Raw genomic sequence first — 26,515 nt, 5'->3', positions numbered from 1 at the left:
GCGGCAGTCCAGCCGCAGAATGTGCAAGTTGAATCGTACTACAGATCCAGCGAGCAATAGACTGCTTTGAAGCAGGAGCACCCAGCTTGTTGGGCGCCTACAGGATAAATAGCGAGTCAGTTTTCCTGACTCCAGCCGTCCTGGAAACATAGATTTTCAGGGCCCTGACTACGTCCAGTAACTTGGAATCCTCCAAGTCCTTAGTAGCCGCAGGCACCACAATAGGTTGGTTCAAATGAAAAGCTGATACCACCTTAGGAAGAAATTGGGGACGAGTCCTCAATTTCGCCCTATCCATATGGAAAATCAGATAAGGGCTTTTACATGACAAAGCCGCCAATTCTGACACACGCCTGGCCGAAGCCAAGGCCAACAGCATGACCACTTTCCACGTGAGATATTTTAGTTCCACGGTTTTAAGTGGCTCAAACCAATGTGACTTAAGGAAATTCAACACCTCGTTGAGATCCCAAGGTGCCACTGGAGGCACAAAAGGGGGCTGAATATGCAGCCTCCTTTAACAAACGTCTGAACTTCAGGCAGTGAAGCCAGTTCCTTTTGGAAGAAAATCGACAGAGACGAAATCTGGACCTTAATGGAACCCAATTTTAGGCCCATAGACACCCCTGACTGTAGGAAGTGCAGAAATCGACCCAGCTCAAATTCCTCCGTTTGGGCCCTTCTGGCCTCACACCACGCAACATATTTTCGCCATATGCGGTGATAATGGTTTGCGGTCACCTCCTTCCTAGCTTTAATCAGCGTAGGGATGACTTCCTCCGGAATGCCCTTATCCTTCAGGATCCGGCGTTCAACCGCCATGCCGTCAAACGCAGCCGCGGTAAGTCTTGGAATAGACAGGGTCCCTGCAGCAGCAGGTCCTGTCTGAGCGGCAGAGGCCATGGGTCCTCTGAGATCATTTCTTGAAGTTCTGGGTACCAAGCTCTTCTTGGCCAATCCGGAACCACAAGTATAGTTCTTACTCCTCTCCTTCTTATTATTCTCAGTACCTTGGGTATGAGAGGCAGAGGAGGGAACACATAAACCGACTGGTACACCCACGGTGTCACTAGAGCGTCCACAGCTATCGCCTGAGGGTCCCTTGACCTGGCGCAATATCTTTTTAGCTTTTTGTTGAGGCGGGACGCCATCATGTCCACCTGTGGCCTTTCCCAACGGTGTACAATCATTTGGAAGACTTCTGGATGAAGTCCCCACTCTCCCGGGTGGAGGTCGTGCCTGCTGAGGAAGTCTGCTTCCCAGTTGTCCACTCCCGGAATGAACACTGCTGACAGTGCTACCACATGATTTTCCGCCCATCGGAGAATCCTTGTGGCTTCTGTCATCGCCATCCTGCTTCTTGTGCCGCCCTGACGGTTTACATGGGCGACTGCCGTGATGTTGTCTGACTGGATCAGCACCGGCTGGTGTTGAAGCAGGGGTCTTGCCTGACTTAGGGCATTGTAAATGGCCCTTAGTTCCAGAATATTTATGTGTAGGGAAGTCTCAAGACTTGTCCATAGTCCTTGGAAGTTTCTTCCCTGTGTGACTGCCCCCCAACCTCGAAGGCTGGCATCCGTGGTCACCAGGATCGAGTCCTGTATGCCGAATCTGCGGCCTTCTAGAAGATGAGCACTCTGCAGCCACCACAGCAGCGACACCCTGGCCCTTGGAGACAGGGTTATCAGCCGATGCATCTGAAGATGCGACCCGGACCACTTGTCCAACAGATCCCACTGAAAGATCCTTGCATGGAACCTTCCGAATGGAATTGCTTCGTACGAAGCCACCATCTTTCCCAGGACTCGCGTGCAGTGGTGCACCGACACTTGTTTTGGTTTTAGGAGGTCTCTGACTAGAGACGACAACTCCTTGGCCTTCTCCTCCGGGAGAAACACTTTTTTCTGTTCTGTGTCCAGAACCATCCCCAGGAACAGTAGACGCTTTGTAGGAACCAGCTGCGACTTTGGAATATTCAGGATCCAGCCGTGCTGTTGTAGCACTTCCCGAGCTAGTGCTACTCCGATCAACAACTGTTCCCTGGACCTCGCCTTTATAAGGAGATCGTCCAAGTACGGGATAATTAAAACTCCCTTTTTCCGAAGGAGTATCATCATTTCGGCCATTACCTTGGTAAATACCCTCGGTGCCGTGGACAGACCAAACGGCAACGTCTGGAATTGGTAATGACAGTCCTGTACCACAAATCTGAGGTACTCCTGGTGAGGAGGGTAAATGGGGACATGCAGGTAAGCATCCTTGATGTCCAGTGATACCATGTAATCCCCCTCGTCCAGGCTTGCAATCAGCGCTCTGAGCGATTCCATCTTGAACTTGAACCTTCTTATATAAGTGTTCAAAGATTTTAAATTTAAAATGGGTCTCACCGAACCGTCCGGTTTCGGTACCACAAACATTGTGGAATAGTAACCCCGTCCTTGTTGAAGGAGGGGTACCTTGATTATCACCTGCTGAGAATACAGCTTGTGAATCGCCTCCAGCACTGCCTCCATGTCCGGGGGAGCTGTCGGCAAGGCAGATTTGAGGAAACGGCGAGGGGGAGACGTCTCGAATTCCAGCTTGTACCCCTGAGATACTACCTGTAGAATCCAGGGATCCACCCGTGAACGAGCCCACTGGTTGCTGAAGTTCTTGAGACGGGCCCCCACCGTACCTGGCATCGCCTGTGGAGCCCCAGCGTCATGCGGTGGACTTAGAGGAAGCGGGGGAGGACTTTTGTTCTTGGGAACTGGCTGTATGTTGCAGCTTTTTCCCTCTACCTCTGCCTCTGGGCAGAAAGGACGCGCCTCTAACCCGCTTGCCTTTCTGGGGCCGAAAGGACTGTACCTGATAATACGGTGCTTTCTTTGGCTGTGAGGGAACATGGGGTAACAATGCTGACTTCCCAGCTGTCGCTGTGGAAACGAGGTCCGAGAGACCATCCCCAAACAACTCCTCACCCTTGTAAGGCAAAACTTCCATGTGCCTTTTAGAATCTGCATCTCCTGTCCACTGCCGAGTCCACAATCCTCTCATGGCAGAAATGGACATTGCGTTTATTTTAGATGCCAGCCGGCAAATATCCCTCTGTGCATCTCTCATGTATAAGACTGCGTCTTTAATATGCTCTACGGTTAGCAATATAGTGTACCTGTCTAAGGTATCAATATTTTCTGACAGGGAATCTGACCACGCAGCTGCAGCACTGCACATCCATGCTGAAGCAATAGCTGGTCTCAGTATAATACCTTAGTGTGTATAAACAGACTTCAGGATAGCCGTGCCGTGTCCAGAGACGGTAGTGCCACCTTCTTTGACAGGCGTGTGAGCGCTTTATCCACCCTAGGGGATGTCTCCCAACGTGACCTATCCTCTGGCGGGAAAGGGTACGACATTAGTAACTTTTTAGAAATTACCAGTTTCTTATCGGGGGAAGCCCACGCTTCTTCACATACTTCATTTAATTCATCAGAAGGGGGAAAAACCACTGGTAGTTTTTTCTCCCCAAACATAATACCCTTTTTTGTGGTACCTGGGGTAATATCAGAAATGTGCAACACATTTTTCATTGCCGTAATCATGTAACTGGTGGCTCTATTGGAATGTACACTAGTCTCATCATCGTCGACACTGGAGTCAGTATCCGTGTCGACATCTGTGTCTGCCATCTGAGGTAGCGGGCGTTTTAGAGCCCCTGATGGCTTTTGAGACGCCTGGGCAGGCACGAGCTGAGAAGCCGGCTGTCCCACATCTGCTATGTCGTCAAACCTTTTATGTGAGTTGACACTGTCGCGTAATTCCTTTCACATGTCCATCCATTCAGGTGTCGACCCCGCAGGGGGTGACATCACATTTATCGGCCCTTGCTCCGCCTCCACATAAGCCTCCTCATCAAACATGTCGACACAGCCATACCGACACACCGAACACACACAGGGAATGCTCTGACTGAGGACAGGACCCCACAAAGTCCTTTGGGGAGACAGAGAGAGAGTATGCCAGCACACACCAGAGCGCTATATAATGCAGGGATTCACACTACACACAGTGATTTTTCCCCTATAGCTGCTAATATTACACAGATTGCGCCTAAATTTAGTGCCCCCCCCTCTCTTTTTTACCCTATGGAGTCTGGAAACTGCAGGGGAGAGCCTGGGGAGCGTCCTTCCAGCGGAGCTGTGAGGGAAAATGGCGCCAGTGTGCTGAGGGAGATAGCCCCGCCCCTTTTTTGGCGGACTTCTCCCGCTTTTTTATGGAAAGTTATGGCAGGGGATTTTACACATATATAGTCTTAATGACTATATTATGTGGTAATTTGCCAAGTAAGGTACTCTTATTGCAGCCCAGGGCGCCTCCCCCCAGCGCCCTGCACCCATCAGTGACCGGAGTGTGTGGTGTGCATGGGGAGCAATGGCGCACAGCTGCAGTGCTGTGCGCTACCTTAATGAAGACCGAAGTCTTCTGCCGTCGATTTCCAGGAACGTCTTCTTGCTTCTGGCTCTGCAAGGGGGACGGCGGCGCGGCTCCGGGACCGGACGACCGAGGCTGGGCCTGTGTTCGATCCCTCTGGAGCTAATGGTGTCCAGTAGCCTAGAAGCCCAAGCTAGCTGCAAGCAGGTAGGTTCGCTTCTCTCCCCTCGATCCCTCGTAGCAGTGAGTCTGTTGCCAGCAGATCTCACTGAAAATAAAAAACCTAATTTATACTTTCTTTTCTAGAAGCTCAGGAGAGCCCCTAGTGTGCATCCAGCTCGGCCGGGCACAAAATTCTAACTGAGGTCTGGAGGAGGGGCATAGAGGGAGTAGCCAGTGCACACCAGGTAGTCCTAAATCTTTCTTAGTTGTGTCCAGTCTCCTGCGGAGCCGCTATTCCCCATGGTCCTTACGGAGTTCCCAGCATCCACTAGGACATCAGAGAAACAAAGTCTATTTTCTTTACTCCATGGATTATGGGTGGTCTGGATTCCATAGGGAATTTCCTTGCATGAACATACTGATTGAGTGGCATGAAACTATGGAATATTTGAAGCCTACTTTCTACCACAAAAGGCTTGGTATAAAAGCCAAAGGCCCTCATTCCGAGTTGTTCGCTCGCTAGCTGCTTTTAGCAGCATTGCACACGCTAGGCCGCCGCCCTCTGGGAGTGTATCTTAGCTTAGCAGAATTGCGAACGAAAAATTAGAAGAGCTGCTACTAAATAATTCTTAGCAGTTTCTGAGTAGCTCTGGACCTACTCACAGATTGCGATCAGCTCAATCCGTTTAGTTCCTGGTTTGACGCCACAAACACGCCCTGCATTCAGCCAGCCACTCCGTTTCTCCAGACACGCCTGCGTTTTTTTAGCAAACGCCCGGAAAACGCTGAGTTACCACCCAGAAACGAATCAGCAGTCGATTAGCAGTGCGAATGAAAAGCGTCGCAGAATCCTCAGCAAATCTGCTAAGGTTTTAGTTAAACAACTAAGCGCATGCGCCCTGCGTGCCATGCGCATGCGCAGTTTGCAACAAAATGTAACACAGCGAAAATCGGCAACGAGCGAACAACTCGGAATGACCCCCAATGTCTCCCTGTTCCTAAAGAATGAGAGAAATCAATTTGGATCCCAGTGGACTGTATAGTGTTCAAGGATCCCTCTAGCAGCTTTTGGGAAAACAACATATGGGTCTTAACAAAGATATTTTCTCTCTGGAAACGGAGTGAACTTAATTTTGCACCTTTTGCTGATGCTGTTACAAATCCAGTGATCATAAGTGGTATCCCTTGCTGGGCTGCATGTGAGATCTTGCGAGAGTAGCGCGATCTCACTCATGCACACTGAAGCCGGCCGGGGGGGCCATCAGCAGTAAGTAATGAGTCAAAGTAGGAAGTGCTCCGCTATAATACATCTGCTACCCAGTCCTTGGCTATTTCCTTTCACACGTAGAGAAATTCCAGGTTGATGTGTGTTCATGCGCAAAAAATAGGATTTTAATACCTACCGGTAAATCCTTTTCTCTTAGTCCGTAGAGGATGCTGGGGATGCTTCAAGAACCATGGGGTATAGACGGGATCCGCAGGAGACATGGGCACACTATAAGACTTTGAATGGGTGTGAACTGGCTCCTCCCTCTATGCCCCTCCTCCAGATTCCAGTTATAGGAACTGACTGACATTTCGAGGAAAAGGATTTATTTAATGTTTTTAAACTAAGGCGAGATACATACCAGCTCACACCTCAAACACGCCGTACAACATGGCATTCAACAACAACGCATGCAACGGCATGACCAACATCAGTCACAAACTGACTGAACTTAACTCAACATGAGCGTAACCATAACCAAACTGCAGATACAGCCCGCACTGGGACGGGCGCCCAGCATCCTCTACGGACTAAGAGAAAAGGATTTACCGGTAGGTATTAAAATCCTATTTTCTCATATTTTCTCATATGTCCTAGAGGATGCTGGGGATGCTTCAAGAACGGGCGGGAGAGTGCGGATGACTCTGCAGCACCGATTGACCAAACAAGAGGTCCTCCTCAGCCAGGGTATCAAACTTGTAAAACTTTGCAAAAGTGTTTGATCCCGACCAAGTAGCAGCTCGGCAAAGCTGTAATGCCGAGACCCCTCGGGCAGCCGCCCAGGATGAGCTCACCTTTCTGGTAGAATGGGCCTTCACAGATTTCGGTAACGGCAATCCTGCTGTAGAGTGAGCTTGCTGAATCGTATTACAGATCCAACGTGCAATAGTCTGCTTGGAAGCAGGAGCCCCAATCTTGTTGGGAGCCCACAGGACAAACAGAGCCTCTGTTTTCCTAATTTGAGCTGTTCTGGCGACATAGATTTTCAAAGCTCTGACCACATCGACAGACTTCGATTCCGCCAAAGCGTCAGTAGACACTAGCACCACAATAGGCTGGTTTACGTGAAACGATGAAACCACTTTTGGCAGAAATTGCTGACAAGTTCTCAACTCCGCTCTATCAGCATGGAAGATTAAATAGGGGCTTTTGTGAGACAAAGCCGCCAATTCAGATACCCGCCTTGCGGAAGCCAAGGCCAGCAACATGACTACTTTCCAAGTAAGGAATTTTAACTCAACCTTACGCAAAAGGTTCAAACCAATGAGATTGCAGGAACTGCAACACCACATTCAGATCCCATGGCGCCAATGGGGGTACAAAGGGAGGTTGGATGTGTAGTATGCCTTTCACGAAGGTCTGAACTTCTGGAAGGGAGGCCAATTCTTTCTGAAAGAAAATCGATAAGGCCGAAATTTGTACTTTAATTGAGCCCAACTTTAGGCCCGCATCCACACAAGATTGCAAAAAATGGAGCAAACGCCCTAGCTGAAATTCCTCCGTAGGAACCTTCTTGGATTCACACCAAGACACATATTTACTCCAAATATGGTGGTAATGCTTTGCCGTTACTTCTTTTCTAGCCTGAAGAAGTGTGGGAATTACTTCACTGGGAATACCCTTCCGGGCTAGGATTTGACGCTCAACCGCCATGCCGTCAAACGCAGCCGCAGTAAGTCTTGATACACACATGGTGCTTGTTGTAACAGGTCCTCTCGTAGAGGAAGAAGCCAGGAATCTTCTATGAGTAATTCCTGAAGATCGGGATACCAGGCCCTCCTTGGCCAGTCTGGAACAATGAGTATCACCTGAACCCTTGTTCTTCTTATCATCTTTATCACCTTTGGAATGAGTGGAAGTGGAGGGAACACATATACCGACGGAAACACCCACGGTGTCACTAGGGCGTCCACCGCCATCGCTTGAGGGTCCCTTGACCTGGAACAATATCTCTGAAGTTTCTTGTTGAGGCGGGACGCCATCATGTCCACTTGAGGAATTCCCCAACGACTTGTCACTTCTGCAAAGACCTCTTGATGAAGACCTCACTCTCCTGGATGGAGATAGTGTCTGCTGAGGAAGTCTGCTTCCCAGTTGTCCACTCCTGGAATGAAGACCGCTGATAGAACGCTTGCATGTTTCTCCGCCCAGCGAAGAATTCTCGTGGCCTCGGCCATTGCCGCTCTGCTTCTTGTCCGTCCTGGCGGTTTATGTACGCCACTGCTGTTATGTTGTCTGACTGAAGCAAGACGGGCAGACCGCGAAGAAGATGATCCGCTTGCAGAATGCCGTTGTAAATGGCCCTTAATTCCAGAATGTTTATGTGTAGACAAGCTTCCTGGCTTGACCATTTTCCCTGAAAATTTCTCCCCTGTGTGACTGCTCCCCAGCCTCGGAGACTTGCATCTGTGGTCACCAGGATCCAATCCTGAATCCCGCGTCCCTCCAGAAGGTGAGAACTGTGCAGCCACCACAGAAGGGAGATCCTGGTCCTGGAAGATAGGAATATTTTCCGGTGCATGTCCAGGTGAGACCCGGACCACTTGTCCAGCAGGTCCCACTGAAACACCCTGGCATGGAACCTGCCATACTGAATGGCCTCGTAGGCCGCCACCATCTTCCCCAGCAACCGAGTGCATTGAAGAATCAACACTCTTGCCGGTTTCAAAATTTGTTTTACCATGTTCTGTATTTCCAGTGCCTTTTCCACTGGAAGAAAAACTCTCTGTAATTCTGTATCCAGAATCATACCCAGGAACGACAACCGTGTTGTCGGAACCAACTGTGATTTTGGCAAGTTTAGGAGCCAACCATGTTGTTGCAGAATCGTCAGAGAGTGTGCAACGTTTTTAAGCAATTGTTCCTTGGATCTCGCCTTTATCAGGAGATCGTCCAAGTACGGGATAATTGTGACTCCCTGCTTGCGCAGGAGAACCATCATTTCCGCCATAACCTTGGTGAAAATCCTTGGAGCCGTGGACAGACCAAACGGCAACGTCTGAAATTGGTAATGACAATCCTGAACAGCAAACCTCAGGTATGCCTGATGTGGAGGATCTATGGGAACGTGTAAGTAGGCATCCTTTATGTCGACCGACACCATAAAATCGCCCTCCTCCAGACTGGAGAGATTCCATCTTGAATTTGAATTTTTTTAGAAAGAAATTGGAGGATTTTAGGTTCAGAATCAGTCTGACCGAGCCATCCGGCTTTGGTACCACGAACAGACTTGAATAAAAACCCTCCCCCTGTTGTGACGGGGGTACCGTGACAATGGCTTGATTTTGACACAGCTTTAGTATTGCAGCGCATACAACCTCTCTTTCTGGTAGAGAAGCTGCCAAGGCCGATATGAAAAATCGGTGAGGGGGCACGTCCTGCTAATTTGTACCCTTGGTCTACTATTTCTAACATCCAAAGATCCAGGTCCGAGTGCACCCAGACCTGACTGAAGAGCTTCAGACGTGCCCCCACCGGTGCGGACTCCCGCAGAGGAGCCCCAGCGTTATGCAGTGGATTTGGTAGAAGCCGGAGAGGACTTCTGCTCTTGGGAACTTGCCACAGCCTGCAACCTTTTTCCCCTTCCTCTCGCAGCAAGGAAGGAGGACCCTCGTCCTTTCTTGTATTTATTGGGCCGAAAGGACTGCATCTGATAGTGGGGCGTTTTCTTCTGTTGTGCAGGAACAGAAGGTAAAAAATAAGAATTTACTTACCGATAATTCTATTTCTCGTAGTCCGTAGTGGATGCTGGGAACTCCGTAAGGACCATGGGGAATAGCGGCTCCGCAGGAGACTGGGCACAAAAGTAAAGCTTTAGGACTACCTGGTGTGCACTGGCTCCTCCCCCCATGACCCTCCTCCAAGCCTCAGTTAGGATACTGTGCCCGGACGAGCGTACACAATAAGGAAGGATTTTGAATCCCGGGTAAGACTCATACCAGCCACACCAATCACACCGTATAACCTGTGATCTGAACCCAGTTAACAGCATGATAACAGAGGAGCCTCTGGAAAGATGGCTCACAACAATAATAACCCGATTTTTGTAACAATAACTATGTACAAGTATTGCAGACAATCCGCACTTGGGATGGGCGCCCAGCATCCACTACGGACTACGAGAAATAGAATTATCGGTAAGTAAATTCTTATTTTCTCTGACGTCCTAGTGGATGTTGGGAACTCCGTAAGGAACATGGGGATTATACCAAAGCTCCCAAACGGGCGGGAGAGTGCGGATGACTCTGCAGCACCGAATGAGAGAACTCCAGGTCCTCCTCAGCCAGGGTATCAAATTTGTAGAATTTAGCAAACGTGTTTGCCCCTGACCAAGTAGCTGCTCGGCAAAGTTGTAACGCCGAGACCCCTCGGGCAGCCACCCAAGATGAGCCCACCTTCCTTGTGGAATGGGTTTTTACAGATTTTGGCTGTGGCAGGCCTGCCAGAGAATGTGCAAGCTGAATTGTACTACAAATCCAACGAGCAATAGTCTGCTTAGAAGCAGGAGCACCCAGCTTGTTGGGTGCATACAGGAGAAACAGCGAGTCAGATTTCCTGACTCCAGCCGTCCTGGAAACATATATTTTCAAGGCCCTGACTACGTCCAACAACTTGGAGTCCTCCAAGTCACTAGTAGCCGCAGGTACCACAATAGGTTGGTTCAGATGAAACACTGAAACCACCTTAGGGAGAAAATGAGGACGAGTCCTCAATTCCGCCCTGTCTGAATGGAAGATCAGATAAGGGCTTTTACAGGATAAAGCCCGCCAATTCTGACACGCGCCTGGCCGAGGCCAGGGCCAACAACATGACCACTTTCCATGTGAGATATTTTAACTCCACAGATTCAAGTGGTTCAAACCAATGTGACTTTAGGAACCCCAAAACTACATTGAGATCCCAAGGTGCCACTGGAGGCACAAAAGGAGGCTGTATATGCAGTACCCCTTTTACAAACGTCTGAACTTCAGGTAGTGAAGCTAGTTCTTTCTGGAAGAAAATTGACAAGGCCGAAATTTGAACCTTAATGGACCCCAATTTTAGGCCCATAGACACTCCTGTTTACAGGAAATGCAGGAATCGACCTAGTTGAAATTCCTCCATCGGGGCCTTACTGGCCTCGCACCACGCAACATATTTTCGCCAAATGCGGTGATAATGCTTTGCGGTTACATCCTTCCTGGCTTGATCAGGGTAGGGATGACTTCATCCGGAATGCCTTTTTCCTTCAGGATCCGGCGTTCAACCGCCCTGCCGTCAAACGCAGCCGCGGTAAGTCTTGGAATAGACAGGGTCCTTGCTGGAGCAGGTCCCTTCTTAGAGGTAGAGGCCACGGGTCCTCCGTGAGCATCTCTTGAAGTTCCGGGTACCAAGTCCTTCTTGGCCAATCCGGAGCCACAAGTATAGTTCTTACTCCCCTCCGTCTTATAATTCTCAGTACTTTTGGTATGAGAGGAAGAGGAGGGAACACATACACTGACTGGTACACCCACGGTGTTACCAGAGCGTCCACAGCTATTGCCTGAGGGTCCCTTGACCTGGCGCAATACCTGTCCAATTTTTTGTTTAGGCGGGACGCCATCATGTCCACTCCCGGAATGAACACTGCTGACAATGCTATCACATGATTTTCCGCCCAGCAAAAAATCCTTGCAGCTTCTGCCATTGCCCTCCTGCTTCTTGTGCCGCCCTGTCTGTTTACGTGGGCGACTGCCGTGATGTTGTCCGACTGGATCAGCACCGGCTGACCTTGAAGCAGAGGTCTTGCTTGGCTTAGGACATCGTAAATGGCCCTTAGCTCCAAAATATTTATGTGAAGTGATGTCTCCAGGCTTGACCACAAGCCCTGGAAATTTCTTCCCTGTGTGAATGCTCCCCAGCCTCGCAGGCTGGCATCCGTGGTCACCAGGACCCAGTCCTGAATGCCGAATCTGCGGCCCTCTAGAAGATGAGCACTCTGCAACCACCACAGGAGAGACACCCTTGTCTTTGGTGACAGGGTTATCCGCTGATGCATCTGAAGATGCGATCCGGACCATTTGTCCAGCAGGTCCCACTGGAAAGTTCTTGCGTGGAATCTGCCGAATGGAATTGCTTCGTAGGAAGCCACCATTTTTCACAGGACCCTTGTGCACTGATGCACTGACACTTGGCCTGGTTTTAGGAGGTTTCTGACTAGTTCGGATAACTCCCTGGCTTTCTCCTCCGGGAGAAAACACCTTTTTCTGGACTGTGTCCAGGATCATCCCTAGGAATAGAAGGCGTGTCGTCGGGATCAGCTGCGATTTTGGAATATTGAGAATCCAACCGTGCTGCCGCAGCACTATCTGAGATAGTGCTACCCCGACTTCCAACTGTTCCCTGGATCTTGCCCTTATCAGGAGATCGTCCAAGTAAGGGATAACTAAAACTCCCTTCTTTCGAAGGAGTATCATCATTTCGGCCATTACCTTGGTAAAGACCCGGGGTGCCGTGGACAATCCAAACGGCAGCGTCTGAAACTGATAGTGACAGTTCTGTACCACAAACCTGAGGTACCCTTGGAGAAGGGTAAATTGGGACATGTAGGTAAGCATCTTTGATGTCCAGAGAGACCATATAGTCCCCTTCTTCCAGGTTTGCAATCACTGCTCTGAGTGACTCCATCTTGAATTTGAACCTTTGTATGTAAGTGTTCAAGGATTTTAGATTTAAAATTGGTCTCACCGAGCCGTCCGGCTTCGGTACCACAAATAGTGTGGAATAGTACCCCTTTCCCTGTTGCAGGAGGGGTACCTTGATTATCACCTGCTGGGAATACAGCCTGTGAATGGCTTGCAATACTGCCTCCCTGTCTGAGGGAGACGTCGGTAAAGCAGACTTTATGAAACGGCGAGGGGGAGACGTCTCGAATTTCTTGAGACGGGCCCGCACCGTGCCTGAGTCCGCTTGTAAAGCCCCAGCGTCATGCTGAGGACTTTGCGGAGGCGGGAGAGGGCTTTTGTTCCTGGGAACTGGCTGTTTGCTGCAGCCTTTTACCTCTCCATCTGCCACGGGGCAGAAATGAGGCGCCTTTTGCCCGCTTGCCCTTATGGGGCCGAAAGGACTGCGCCTGATAATACGGCGTCTTCTTAGGTTGAGAAGCTACCTGGGGTAAAAATGTGGATTTTCCAGCAGTTGCCGTGGCTACCAGGTCTGATAGACCTACCCCAAATAACTCCTCCCCCTTATAAGGCAATACTTCCATGTGCCTTTTAGAATCCGCATCACCTGACCACTGCCGCGTCCATAAACCTCTTCTTGCAGAAATGGACCGCGCGCTAACTCTTGATGCCAGTCGGCAAACATCCCTCTGTGCATCACGCATATATAAAAATGCATCTTTCAAATGCTCTATAGTCAGTAATATCCTGTCCCTATCTAGGGTATCAATATTTTCAGTCAGGGAATCCGACCACGCCACGCCCGCACCGCACATCCAGGCTGAGGCGATTGCTGGTCGCAGTATAACACCCGTGTGAGTGTTACATTTTAGGATATTCTCCTGCTTTCTATCGGCAGGTTCCTTTAGGGCGGCCGTATCAGGAGAGGGTAGTGCTACCTGTTTAGACAAGCGTGTGAGCGCTTTATCCACCCTAGGGGGTGTTTCCCAACGTGCCCTATCCTCTGGCGGGAAAGGGTACGATGCCAATAACCTTTTAGGAATTATCAGTTTTTTATCGGGGGAAACCCACGCATCATCACACACTTCATTTAATTCCTCGGATACAGGAAAAACTACAGGCAGTTTTTTCTCACCAAACATAATACCCTTTTTAGTGGTACTTGTATTATCAGAGATATGCAATACATTTTTCATTGCTTCAATCATGTAACGTGTGGCCCTAGTGGAAGTCACGTTTGTCTCCTCATCATCGACACTGGAGTCAGTATCCGTGTCTGTGTCTGCCATTTGAGGTAACGGGCGTTTTAAAGCCCCTGATGGCGTTTGAGACCCCTGGACAGGCACAAGCTGAGTAGCCGGCTGTCTCATGTCGTCAACTGTCTGTCGTAAAGAGCTGACACTGTCACGCAATTCCTTCCATAAGCTCATCCACTCAGGTGTCGACTCCCTAGGGGGTGACAACTCTATAATAGGCAATTGCTCCGCCTCCATCTCATTTTCCTCCTCAAACATGTCGACACAATCGTACCGACACACCGCACACACACAGGGAATGCTCTGATAGAGGACAGGACCCCACTAGCCCTTTGGGGAGACAGAGGGAGAGTATGCCAGCACACACCAGAGCGCTATATATAGACAGGAATACCACTATAAAATGTGCTTTTCCCTTTATAGCTGCTGTTAGTATCAAAACTGCGCCAAATTAGTGCCCCCCTCTCTTTTTTTACTTTTTTCTGTAGTGCAGGACTGCAGGGGAGAGTCAGGGAGACGTCCTTCCAGCGGAGCTGTGATGGAAAATGGCGCCCGTGTTCTGAGGAGATAGGCTCCGCCCCCTTCTCGGCGGCCTTTTCTCCCGCTTTTTGGTGAGTTCTGGCAGGGGTTAAAATACATCCATATAGCCCTGGGGGTTATATGTGGTGTATTTATGCCAGCCAAGGTGTTTACATTGCTGCTCAGGGCGCCCCCCCCTAGCGCCCTGCACCCTCAGTGACCGAAGTGTGAAGTGTGCCTGAGTAACAATGGCGCACAGCTGCAGTGCTGTGCGCTACCTTGTTGAAGACTGATGTCTTCTGCCGCCGATTTTTCCGGACCTCTTCTTGCTTCTGGCTCTGTAAGGGGGCCGGCGGCGCGGCTCTGGGACCGAGCTCCGAGGCTGGGCCTGTGTTCGGTCCCTCTGGAGCTAATGGTGTCCAGTAGCCTAAGAAGCCCAAGCTACCACCACTTAGATAGGTTCGCTTCTTCTCCCCTTAGTCCCTCGGTGCAGTGAGCCTGTTGCCAGCAGGTCTCACTGAAAATAAAAAACCTAAAACTAAACTTTCACTAAGAAGCTCAGGAGAGCCCCTAGTGTGCACCCTTCTCGGCCGGGCACAAAAATCTAACTGAGGCTTGGAGGAGGGTCATGGGGGGAGGAGCCAGTGCACACCAGGTAGTCCTAAAGCTTTACTTTTGTGCCCAGTCTCCTGCGGAGCCGCTATTCCCCATGGTCCTTACGGAGTTCCCAGCATCCACTAGGACGTCAGAGAAACGACGACTTACCCGCGGTAGCCGTAGATACCAGGTCAGTGAGGCCGTCACCAAACAAGACACTACCGTTAAACGGTAACGACTCCATCGCCTTCTTAGAGTCAGCATCAGCATTCCATTGATGAATCCACAATGCTCTCCTAGCCGAGACTGCCACGGCATTGGCCCTTGATCCCAAAAGGCCAATATCCCTTACAGCTTCTTTTAAATATGCTGCAGCGTCCCTGATATGATCCAGAGTCAAAAGCACGCTATCCCTGTCCAGGCTATCTATCTCAGATGACAAGTTATCTGCCCACTTTCAGTAGCGCTACTCACCCATGCCGAAGCAACGGCAGGCCTGAGTAGCGAACCCGTAGTGACATAAATGGATTTTAGTGTATTTTCCTGCTTACGATCCGCAGGATCCTTCAGGGCTGCCGTGTCAGGAGACGGAAGCGCCACCTTTTTGGACAGACGCGATAAGTTTTGTCTACCGTGGGGGTTGACTCCCACTTTTCCCTGTCCCCAAATGGAAACGGATATGCCACTGGAATTTTTTTTGGGAACCTGTATCTTCTTGTCAGGATTTTCCCAAGCCTTTTCAAAAAGCGCGTTCAGTTCACGAGAGGGAGGAAACGTTACCTCAGGTTTCTTTCCTTTATACATACAGACCCTAGTATCAGGAACAGCAGGGTCCTCTGTTATATGCAACGCTTCTTTTATTGCCACAATCATGTACTGAATGCTCTTAGCCAGTTTTGGATTCAATCTGGCATCACTATAGTCGACACTGGAATCAGAGTCCATGTCGGTATCTGTATCTGCTATCTGGGTAAAAGCACGTTTCTGTGACCCCGAAGGGGTCTGAGCTTGTGACAATGCATCCTCCATGGATTTTCTCCATGTCTGGTTCTTAGACTCAGATTTATCAAATCTCTTAGACAACCGAGTCACATTTGCATTCAAAACACTCAACATATTTACCCAATCATCCGTCGGCGATTTTGACACGGTCACTCTCAAATTCTTTTCTGTCCCCACTCCAGCCTCCTCCTGGGAAGAGCACTCAGCCTCAGACATGTCGACACACACGTACCGACACCCACAACCACACTGGGCTATAGGAGACAGATCCACAACAAAGCCTGTAAAAGAGATACAGAGGGAGTTCTGCCAGCTCACAACCCAGCGCCTATCCCGGTACTGAAGCAAGTAAAAGACTGCCCAGACCTGTTAGCGTTTTTATATGTAAATAATAAGCACCAAATTTCTTGTGCCCCCCACCCCCGTTTTGCACCATGTTACTTGTACAGCAATGTGGGAGGCCAGGCTCAGCGTTCTCTGCAGCTTCTGTGAAGAGAAAATGGCGCTGGTCAAGAGCTGTGAGGGCTAAGCCACGCCCCCTTAATGGCGCGCTTCAGTCCCGCTTAAATTACATATTTATACTGGCGGGGATCCGTAATTAGTGCCTAGGCACTGTTTACACATCTGCCAGTGCTATTTGAGGGTCCTATGCTGCCCAGGGTGCCCCCCCTGCGCTTTGCAGTGCAGTTCTCATGTGGGAGCATGGCGCGCAGCGCAGCCGCTGTGCGGTACCTCAAAAGCCGTCTTCTGCCATCACTGAAGTCTTCTGATCTTCCTTTACTCACCCGGCTTCTGTTTTCTGGCTCTGTGAGGGGGGTGACGGCGCGGCTCCGGGAACAAGCAGCTAGGCGCACCAAGTGATCGGACCCTCTGGAGCTAATGGTGTCCAGTAGCCTAAGAAGCAGAGCCTTTGAACTCAGAGAAGTAGGTCTGCTTCTCTCCCCTCAGTCCCACGATGCAAGGAGCCTGTTGCCAGCAGGTCTCCCTGAAAATAATAACCCTAAGTCTTTTTTCTGAGAAACTCTGGAGAGCTCCTCAGTGTGCATACAGTCTCACTGGGCACAGAATCTAACTGGAGTCTGGAGGAGGGGCATAGAGGGAGGAGCCAGTTCACACCCATTCAAAGTCTTATAGTGTGCCCATGTCTCCTGCGGATCCAGTCTATACCCCATGGTTCTTGAAGCATCCCCAGCATCCTCTAGGACGTATGAGAAACCTGGAATAGAGCTGCATGTGTGAAAGGGGTATAAAGTTCAAAATCTGCCACCAAGAGTTGGAGCTAGAAGAGTCTATGAGAGTCATTTGGCTCCAGCCTACCTTCCCTATCACTGAAAACACAATAAGGCTGCTACCGCCATACTCCATAAAGTACATCCAAAATAATTCTGTGCATCTCGGAAGTGCTGGGAGAGATTAAGGAAAAGAGGCTTGTTCTCCTTTCTTGTTTCAAGTGATTTATTTTTCTAAATGTAGCAGATAGTAAAACCTATCAAGTTTATTATCAAACAGAAAATATGTACAGTAAATATTACAAAAATAAGTTGTAGAAAGTTTTGAAACAGCAGGTCTTTGACAAAGCATTTGTTTTTGCTTTTAACAATAAAACATAAAAGAAAGGACTATGGGGAGTATTCAATTGCCGGCGATGATCCCAAATTTGCACGGCACTCGAAACACTTTACAGCAGCAGTATCTCGCACAAAAGTGTTTGCTACCCCATAGGGTTGTGAGCACTTTTGTGTGAATAGAGATGCGATTTGGACGGGCAAATGGTGTGAGTTGGGGTGCCGGTGCCAGCGTTTAAAGGCCATGATAACGGAAAATCACACCCTTCGATAGATACTGGTTGAATTCACTCTTTTCACAGCATTTTTTTTCCTAAGACAATATCCACAAAATTTGTTACTAGCCATAACTATGGTTTGCACTGCACAACCATCAGGTACATCAGCAATGTCGGTCGCAGTGAGGATTAGTTTGCAAAGTGATTGACAGTAAGGAAGCATTTGGTGGAGGTAAAGGGGTGTGGCAGAAAAAATACAGGCATGTCTCAGCATACAACGGTGATCCTATACGCAGAAAACACGGCACCTGTATCTCAATACACACGGCCATTGTGCGTGAAAGTAGGGCTATTTAGATGGGGCGATATTCAGTATGCCGGCTGTTGGGATCCTGGCGCCGGAATCCGACACCCGGCATACCTACAACTATTCTCTCTCTTGGGGGTCCACGAACCCCCTGGAGGGAGAATAAATAGCGTGGCGCCCTGCAAGGGACTCATTTGCGCTCGCCCAGCTGCCGGCAGTTGGGATCCCGGCCGTTGGCAAAACATACTACACCCTTTAGATGGTTATCAAAGCGTGCAGATGCTGAGAGATGCGAGGCCGTCGGTGGGTACAGTACATTTCCAGGCAGCAGCAATAGCATATACTCGCACAGTAGCTGCGTACGGGATTGCAGCTGTGAATGCATTAGCGTACATCTCTGAGTCAGGCCCTACATCTACAATACCCTCACCCTGTTATCTATCTTCTTATTAATATTATTTATATATGGACTTCTATCAGTAACCCAATCCATAGAGTAATGCTGGCTATACACTAATTCGTATGTACGAATACACGATATCAACCCATCATTTGACTCATTACATGCACATCGTTCATGTTAATGGGTGCGAATACGATGTGATGCGCGGCCCAACACGTTGCATCAGCTGATCATATGTCCTGCACATATGATAAGCCGATACCAGCACCCGTCCAATGCGGAGGTACTATAGATTGTATGGTGCAAAAGCACCGTACAATCTATCACATGCCCGGCGGCTGGCAGGGGGGTTCATTAGTACGACTCGCATCTAAAGAGAGTCATACTAATGAATGGTCAGCATAACTGCTTACAACTGTAGGTCGGTGCTGTGTACACTGCTTGTGGATATCCCACTAAAATTAGTTATTTAGGATTCAATATCCCTGCAATTTATCTGTGGAGCAGAGATGTGCACTGGTTGTGTACGTCTCTAATCCTCCTCTGCCGGGGCATGCTGAGACATGTAGTGCTGCACCCTCCAGTGAGCCACGTTGTGCAAGAGTGATGTAATGGATAACTATGTGGAATAAGCTCGCTATGTTACTTGTTAGCACATCAGGAGTATGCGGAAGGCAGGCTGGCAGTGTCCTGTACAGCAGGCGCAGTACACAATGCAAACGGCATCCCCCTTCCCGTACCTCCGCTGTGGGACAGTAACAGCCGGTGTCACTGCCGCAGCCGCTGCAGGAGGATGCGATCCACTATCTACCACACAGCAGCACGGAGGCTACTTCTAAGTTCCGGGACAGTACGTGCATCGGAAGCGCAGCTACAAGCCTTCGTCCAATCAGCATCAACAGCTTCAAACTAATCAATAGCGGTGTAGCACTGTAGAACATGAGAGGAGTGGTGTGATTGGCTTGATGGTCCTCGTGTATTACAATACATACAGCATAGCATACGTACGGTAGCAGCATGGTAGCAGTAGCAAGCGGCAGTGTGTGACTCAGGGGTAAATGTATGAAGCAGTGATAAGAGAGGAGAAGTGAGCCAGTAGAGAAGTTGCCCATGACAACCAATCAGCTGCTCTGTATAATTTTATAGTATGCAAATTATAAATGTTACTTCAATGCTGATTGGTTGCCATGGGCAACTTCTCCTCTCTTATCACTGCTTCATACGTTTACCCCTATGTAACTCAGGTCAGGCTGTTCTGCTGTCAGGAGTCAGAGATGGTGGTGTGGCATCTGTCCAGCATACTGTATGCGTACACTGCACTGGTATTTGAAGCACAATAAGGGGGTTATTGAGACCTGTTCGCTGCTGTGTGTTTTCTCACAGCCTGCGATCAGATCTGAACTGCGCATGCACCCCACTGTGCTGGACGACTGCACTGGGCATCGGTGCATAGCGACAGGATGGTGAGAAAAAAGCGATCGCACAGGAGATCGAATGGTGAATGACAAGAAGTGGCCGTTTGTGGGTGGCAACTGATCGTTTTGTAGGAGTGTCTGGGAAGACTTGGGAGGGACCAGCTGTTTGGAGGGAGGGTGTCTGACGTCCGCTCTGGCCCTGATCACCATGAAACCATTGCAGCGGCTAAATAATACCGCATTCAGATTGCAAATGCCGGATCCCACCCAATAAAAGAAACGTGTCCTTACCGGGTGGGATCCGGCATTTGCGCTCCTTTGCTGGCTTTCCGGGTCGGCTGCCATAGCAGCGGGGGGGCGCAGCAGGGGCGGGGGTGGAGGCGGCGCTGGGAGATGAGCTCATCTCCTGCACCGCCTCTCCCTATGCTGTGAATGGGAACTGTGGCGCATCGACGCGGCTCCCATTCACACTGCACCTGACCCGGTATTCAACCCGGGTATAATCCTTCTTTTATACCGGGTTGAATTACCGGGTCAAACGACCCGCTAATTCTCAGAAAGTGCTTTCACATCGCACACTGATCCGTGTCGACAAGGCAATATGCCATGTCGATACCGGGTTATTTGTGCGATGTGAAAGGGGTATAAGTCCTGGGCTGAACAGAAACTATACAAACTGATGTTTGTTGAGTTCTGCTACAAATGCGATCGCACACCTGCACACACTCCATACCCTCCCCTGTAGACGGCGACTACCTGATCGCAGGGATGCAAAAATAGGAATCTAATACCTACCGGTAATTCCTTTTCTTGTAGGCCGTAGTGGATCCTAGGGATGCCTAGATTGCCATGGGGTATAGATCGGGTCCACTGGAGCCTGGCACTTTTAGAAATCAGAAAAGACAGTTGGGAAGATCCGCAACAAGACAAACCCTTTGTTACCATAAATATAGTTGAAGAATAGGAAAGTATAAAAAGGGTCTATGAACCAGATACCTATACTTGCTGTGGAAATCCGTCACAGGCAAAGGTTGGTGTTGCTCCCCAGAGTCAGGAAGTCAAAATAGAAATAGAAAGAAAAGAAGACTCTATTTTGGGGGCACTCTTAGAAATACAGGACAGGGCTATTGTTATCCTAGTTGTCATAAAATATAACCTTTATTAATCCATTAAAATATGACAATGTAACAAACATAACATAAAGAACTACACATTGATCTATATATAAGTAGTACAACACAACTATTCATATGTGTTGATTAAACAAACAATATTGTTTCTTACTATTAATAAATCAATCAATACCCCCTTTAGGTATGCCACTTCCATATAATTTGTTGTGAACTTCACAAATGTGGCTGCACCCAGGATTAATGATAGTGATAAGAGTTTAACCCTCACTATAACTGAACAATTGTATTAAGGAATTAACGTCTCAGCAAACACAGACAATACAAATCTGCTATCAGTGTCTCATTGTAAGTTTTCACACCTTCATTGTCATACTCCTTATTGTTACTATTACTGAAAAGTGGTGACAATTTAAGGGTAAAACCTAGACCCAATTGATCAGAAATAGTTGAACATTATAGGAAATCACTGTGTAACATAATAGTCTTCCCCCTGTCAGTTTGTAAAGACATGAATATCGGTTTAGGAGAAGATCAGCAACTCATATCCCGTTGCTTCTGCTGTCTCTCCGTCATGAGTTTAGACAAGATTGTCGACACAGTGGCTGGTAGATGAAAGAGCAGCGGTCTGAGCTTTAGCTGATTAGAAAAAGATAGAGGCCGTACTGCTTTCCCCGTTAGGATGTTCACAGTGTCCTGATATCATAGACATTGCAGAACACTATGCCATGATTCAGGAATGAGTGTTGGCCAAAAAATAATAGATCACAGTAATTCCTGATTAATATACCTTTAATTGGGTCTTTTGATTCACACAAGTTGCATAAATATTTATTATGCCTGGTAGCATAGAGATATTATAGGACATCACACCATGACATAAGAATGTAGGCTGGCCGAAGATAAAAATCAAAAGTATACCGGTATTGATTGATTTATTAATAGTAAGAAACAATATTGTTTGTTTAATCAACACATATGAATAGTTGTGTTGTACTACTTATATATAGATCAATGTGTAGTTCTTTATGTTATGTTTGTTACATTGTCATATTTTAATGGATTAATAAAGGTTATATTTTATGACAACTAGGATAACAATAGCCCTGTCCTGTATTTCTAAGAGTGCCCCCAAAATAGAGTCTTCTTTTCTTTCTATTTCTACTTTTAGAAATCAGTCAGTGTGTGCTGGCTCTTCCCCTCTATGCCCCTCCTATCAGAAACCTGGGGACATGTACTAAGCAGTGATAAAAGTGGAGAAGTGAGCCAGTGGAGAAGTTGTCCATGGCAATCAATCAGCATTGACGTAACATTTATAATTTGCATACTATAAAAGAATACAGAGCAGCTGATTGGTTGGCATGGGCAACTTCTCCACTGGCTCACTTCTCCACTTTTATCACTGCTTAGTACATTTACCCCTCAGTCAAGGAAACTGCCAGAGGAGACAGACATACTTTTGAGAGAAGGATACAACACACGGGGTAATTCCAAGTTGATTGCAGCAGGAAATTTTTTAGCAGTTGGGCAAAAATAAGATTTTACTTACCGGTAAATCTATTTCTCGTAGTCCGTAGAGGATGCTGGGGACTCCGTAAGGACCATGGGGAATAGACGGGCTCCGCAGGAGATAGGGCACTTTAAGAAAGCTTTGGATTCTGGGTGTGCACTGGCTCCTCCCTCTATGTCCCTCCTCCAGACCTCAGTTAGAGAAACTTTGCCCAGAGGAGATGAACAGTACGAGGAAAGGATTTTTGTAAATCTAAGGGCAAGATTCATACCAGCCACACCAATCACACCGTATAACTTGTGATAAAATTACCCAGTTAACAGTATGAACAATACCATAGCCTCGGTTCAAACCCGATCAACAATAACATAACCCTTATGTAAGCAATAACTATATACAAGTCTTGCAGAAGAAGGCCGCACTTGGGACGGGCGCCCAGCATTCTCTACGGACTACGAGAAATAGATTTACCGGTAAGTAAAATCTTATTTTCTCTAACGTCCTAGAGGATGCTGGGGACTCCGTAAGGACCATGGGGATTATACCAAAGCTCCCAAACGAGCGGGAGAGTGCGGATGACTCTGCAGCAAACAGGAGGTCCTCCTCAGCCAGGGTATCAAACTTATAGAACTTTGCAAAGGTGTTTGACCCCGACCAAGTAGCAGCTCGGCACAGTTGTAGTGCCGAGACCCCTCGGGCAGCCGCCCAAGAAGAGCCCACCTTCCTAGTGGAATGGGCCTTAACCGATTTAGGCAATGGCAATCCTGCCGAAGAATGCGCCTGCTGAATCGTGTTACAGATCCAGCGAGCATAGTCTGCTTTGAAGCAGGAGCGCCAACCTTGTTGGCCGCATACAGAACAAACAGAGCTTCGGTCTTCCTGATCCTAGCCGTTCTGGTCACATAAATCTTCAAAGCCCTGACCACATCCAGGGACTCGGAATCCTCCAAGTCCCGTGTAGCCACAGGCACGACAATAGGTTGGTTCATATGAAAAGATGAGACCACCTTGGGCAGAAATTGAGGACGAGTCCTCAACTCTGCCCTATCCACGTGAAAAATCAGGTATGGGCTATTATATGATAAATCCGCCAATTCCGAAACCCGCCTTGCAGAAGCTAAGGCCAACAACATGACCACTTTCCAAGTGAGGTATTTCAACTCTACTGTTTTGAGTGGTTCAAACCAAGGGACTTGAGGAAGCTTAATACCACGTTAAGGTCCCAAGGCGCCACCGGAGGTACAAAGGGAGGCTGAATATGCAGCACGCCCTTCACAAAAGTCTGTACTTCAGGAAGAGAAGCCAATTATCTTTGAAAGAAAATGGATAAGGCCGAAATTTGAACCTTTATGGACCCTAATTTTAGGCCCAAATTCACTCCAGTTTGAAGGAAGTGAAGCAGACGGCCCAACTGGAACTCCTCCGTAGGAGCAGTTCTGGCCTCACACCAAGAAACATATTTTCGCCATATACGGTGATAATGTTTCGACGTCACGTCCTTCCTAGCCTTGATCAGGGTAGGAATGACCTCCTCCAGAATACCTTTTTCGCTAGGATCCGGCGTTCTACCGCCATGTCGTCAAACGCAGCCGCGGTAAGTCTTGGAACAGACAGGGCCCCTGCTGCAGCAGGTCCTGCCTTAGAGGAAGAGGCCACAGATCTTCTGTGAGCAACTCTTGCAGATCCGGATACCAAGTCCTCCTTGGCCAATCTGGAACAATAAGGATTGTTCTGACCCTTCTTATTCTTATTATCCTCAACACCTTGGGTATGAGAGGTAGAGGAGGAAACACATAGACCGATCTGAACACCCAAGGTGTCACCAGAGCGTCTACCGCAACTGCCTGAGGGTCTCTTGGCGCAATACCTCTTTAGCTTTTTGTTGAGGCGGGACGCCATCATGTCTATCTGAGGCAGTCCCCACTGATCCGTGATCTGTGTGAAGACTTCTTGATGAAGTCCCCACTCTCCCGGATGCAGGTCGTGCCTGCTGAGAAAGTCCGCCTCCCAGTTGTCCACCCCCGGGATGAACACTGCTGATAGTGCGCTTACATGGCCTTCCGCCCAGCCTAGAATCCTGGCCGCCTCTGCCATGGCCACTCTGCTCCTTGTGCCGCCTTGGCGGTTTACATGAGCCACTGCCGTGACATTGTCTGACTGAATCAGAACCAGTTTGTTCCGAAGCCATTCCTCCGCTTGGCGTAGGGCGTTGTATATGGCCCTCAACTCCAGGACATTGATGTGGAGACCAGTCTCTAGGCTTGACCAGAGACCCTGGAAATTTCTTCCTATTGCGACAGCTCCCCAACCTCGGAGGCTCGCCTCCGTGGTCACCAGGACCCAGTCCTGAATGCCGAACCTGCGACCCTCCAGGAGGTGAGCACTGCGCAGCCACCACAGGAGAGACACCCTGGCCCTGGGAGACAGGGTGATCCGTTTTTGCATGTGTAGATGGGACCCGGACCATTTGTCCAATAGGTCCCATTGAAACGTCCTTGCATGGAACCTGCCGAAGGGGATGGCCTCGTATGAAGCCACCATCTTCCCCAGAACCCTCGTGCAATGATGCACTGAAACCTTTTTTGGCTTCAATAGGTTCCTGACCAGAGCTACGAGCTCCTGAGCCTTCTCCACTGGAAGAAAAACTCTTTTTTGGTCTGTGTCTAGAATCAGGCCCAAAAAGGGCAGACGCGTTGCAGGGACTAGCTGGGATTTCGGTAAATTGAGAATCCAGCCGTGCCTCTGCAACGTCTTCACGGACAGCAACTTCTCCCGAGATCTCGCCTTTATGAGGAGATCGTCCAAGTACGGGATAATTGTGACGCCCTGCCTACGCAGGAGCACCATCATTTCCGCCATTACCTTGGTGAAAATTCTCGGGGCCGTGGAAAGACCAAACGGCAACGTCTGAAATTGGTAGTGACAGTCCTGTACTGCAAATCTCAGGAACGCCTGGTGAGGAGGGAAAATCGGAACATGAAGGTACGCATCCTTTATGTCCAGGGACACCATCCAATCCCCTCCCTCCAGGCTGGCGATGACCGCTCTGAGCGACTCCATTTTGAACTTGAACCTCTTCAAGTACAGGTTCAGGGATTTCAGATTTAAAATGGGTCTGACCGAACCGTCCGGTTTCGGTACCACAAACAGGGATGAATAATAACCCTCTCCTTGCTGGAGATGAGGAACTTTGACTATCACCTGTTGAATGTACAATTTGTGAATTGCAGCTAACACCAGCTCCCTCTCCGATGGGGAAGCCGGCAGAGACGATTTGAAAAACCGGCAAGGAGGCATGCCTTCGAATTCCAGTCTGTATCCCTGGGAAACAATCTCTATTGCCCAGGGATCCACCTGTGAGAGAACCCAGACGTGGCTGAACAGACGAAGACGTGCCCCCATTGACCTGATTCCCCCCCCCGAAAGCCCCAGCGTCATGCGGTAGACTTTGCGGAAGTAGGGGAGGTCTTCTGCTCTTGGGAACTAGCCGAGTGCAGCTTTTTTCCCTTGCCTTTACCTCTGGCAACAAAGGACGATCCTCGTACCCTCTTGCTTTTATTGGCATGAAAGGACTGCATTTGATAATGCGGTACCTTCTTAGCATGCTGCAGGGCAATATAAGGTAAAAAATTCGATTTACCGGCCGTAGCAATAGAGACAAGGTCCGAGAGGCCTTCTCCAAACAACTCCTCCCCCTTGTAAGGCAATGACTCCATATGCCGCTTTGAGTCGCAGTCTCCCGTCCACTGTCGGGTCCACAAGAGTCGCCTAGCAGAAATAGACATAGCGTTTATTCTGGAGCTTAGTAAACAAATGTCTCTCTGAGCATCCCTCATATACAAGGCAGCATCTCTGATATGCTCAATGGTCATTAGAATGGTATCCCTATCTAAGGTGTCCATCTCCGTAGATAAGGAGTCTGCCCATGCCACGACAGCACTACCAATGGCCGGTCTAACGATAGTTCCTGAATGTGTGTAAATGTGCTTCATGGTAATTTCCTGCTTGCGATCAGCAGGATTCTTGAGGGAAGCAGTATCCGGAGAAGGCAGTGCCACCTTCTTGGATAAGCGTGTCAGTGCCTTGTCTACTTTAGGCGAAGATTCCCATCGT

The 26,515-nt window shown here is 48.8% G+C and overlaps 1 protein-coding gene across 3 annotated transcripts in view; it reads right to left on the bottom strand.

Moving 5' to 3' along the window:
• The window catches only part of LOC135008994 (E3 ubiquitin-protein ligase TRIM41-like), a 260,594-nt gene extending 241,167 nt beyond the window's left edge, over positions 1-19,427 (bottom strand). For 2 of the 3 annotated variants that reach the window (XM_063952243.1, XM_063952241.1), the window contains exon 1: positions 19,088-19,222. The gene's annotated coding sequence lies outside the window, so the exon portion shown is untranslated. Of the gene's footprint in view, positions 1-19,087; positions 19,223-19,355 lie in introns of those variants that run through there. The other variant, XM_063952242.1, reaches the window with a different exon arrangement.
• Between the last annotated feature and the right edge of the window lie 7,088 nt (positions 19,428-26,515).

This window comes from Pseudophryne corroboree, chromosome 2 (assembly GCF_028390025.1).
Source record: "Pseudophryne corroboree isolate aPseCor3 chromosome 2, aPseCor3.hap2, whole genome shotgun sequence".
NCBI classification, from domain to species: Eukaryota; Metazoa; Chordata; class Amphibia; order Anura; family Myobatrachidae; genus Pseudophryne; species Pseudophryne corroboree.
This window is presented reverse-complemented; position numbering and strand designations above follow the sequence as displayed.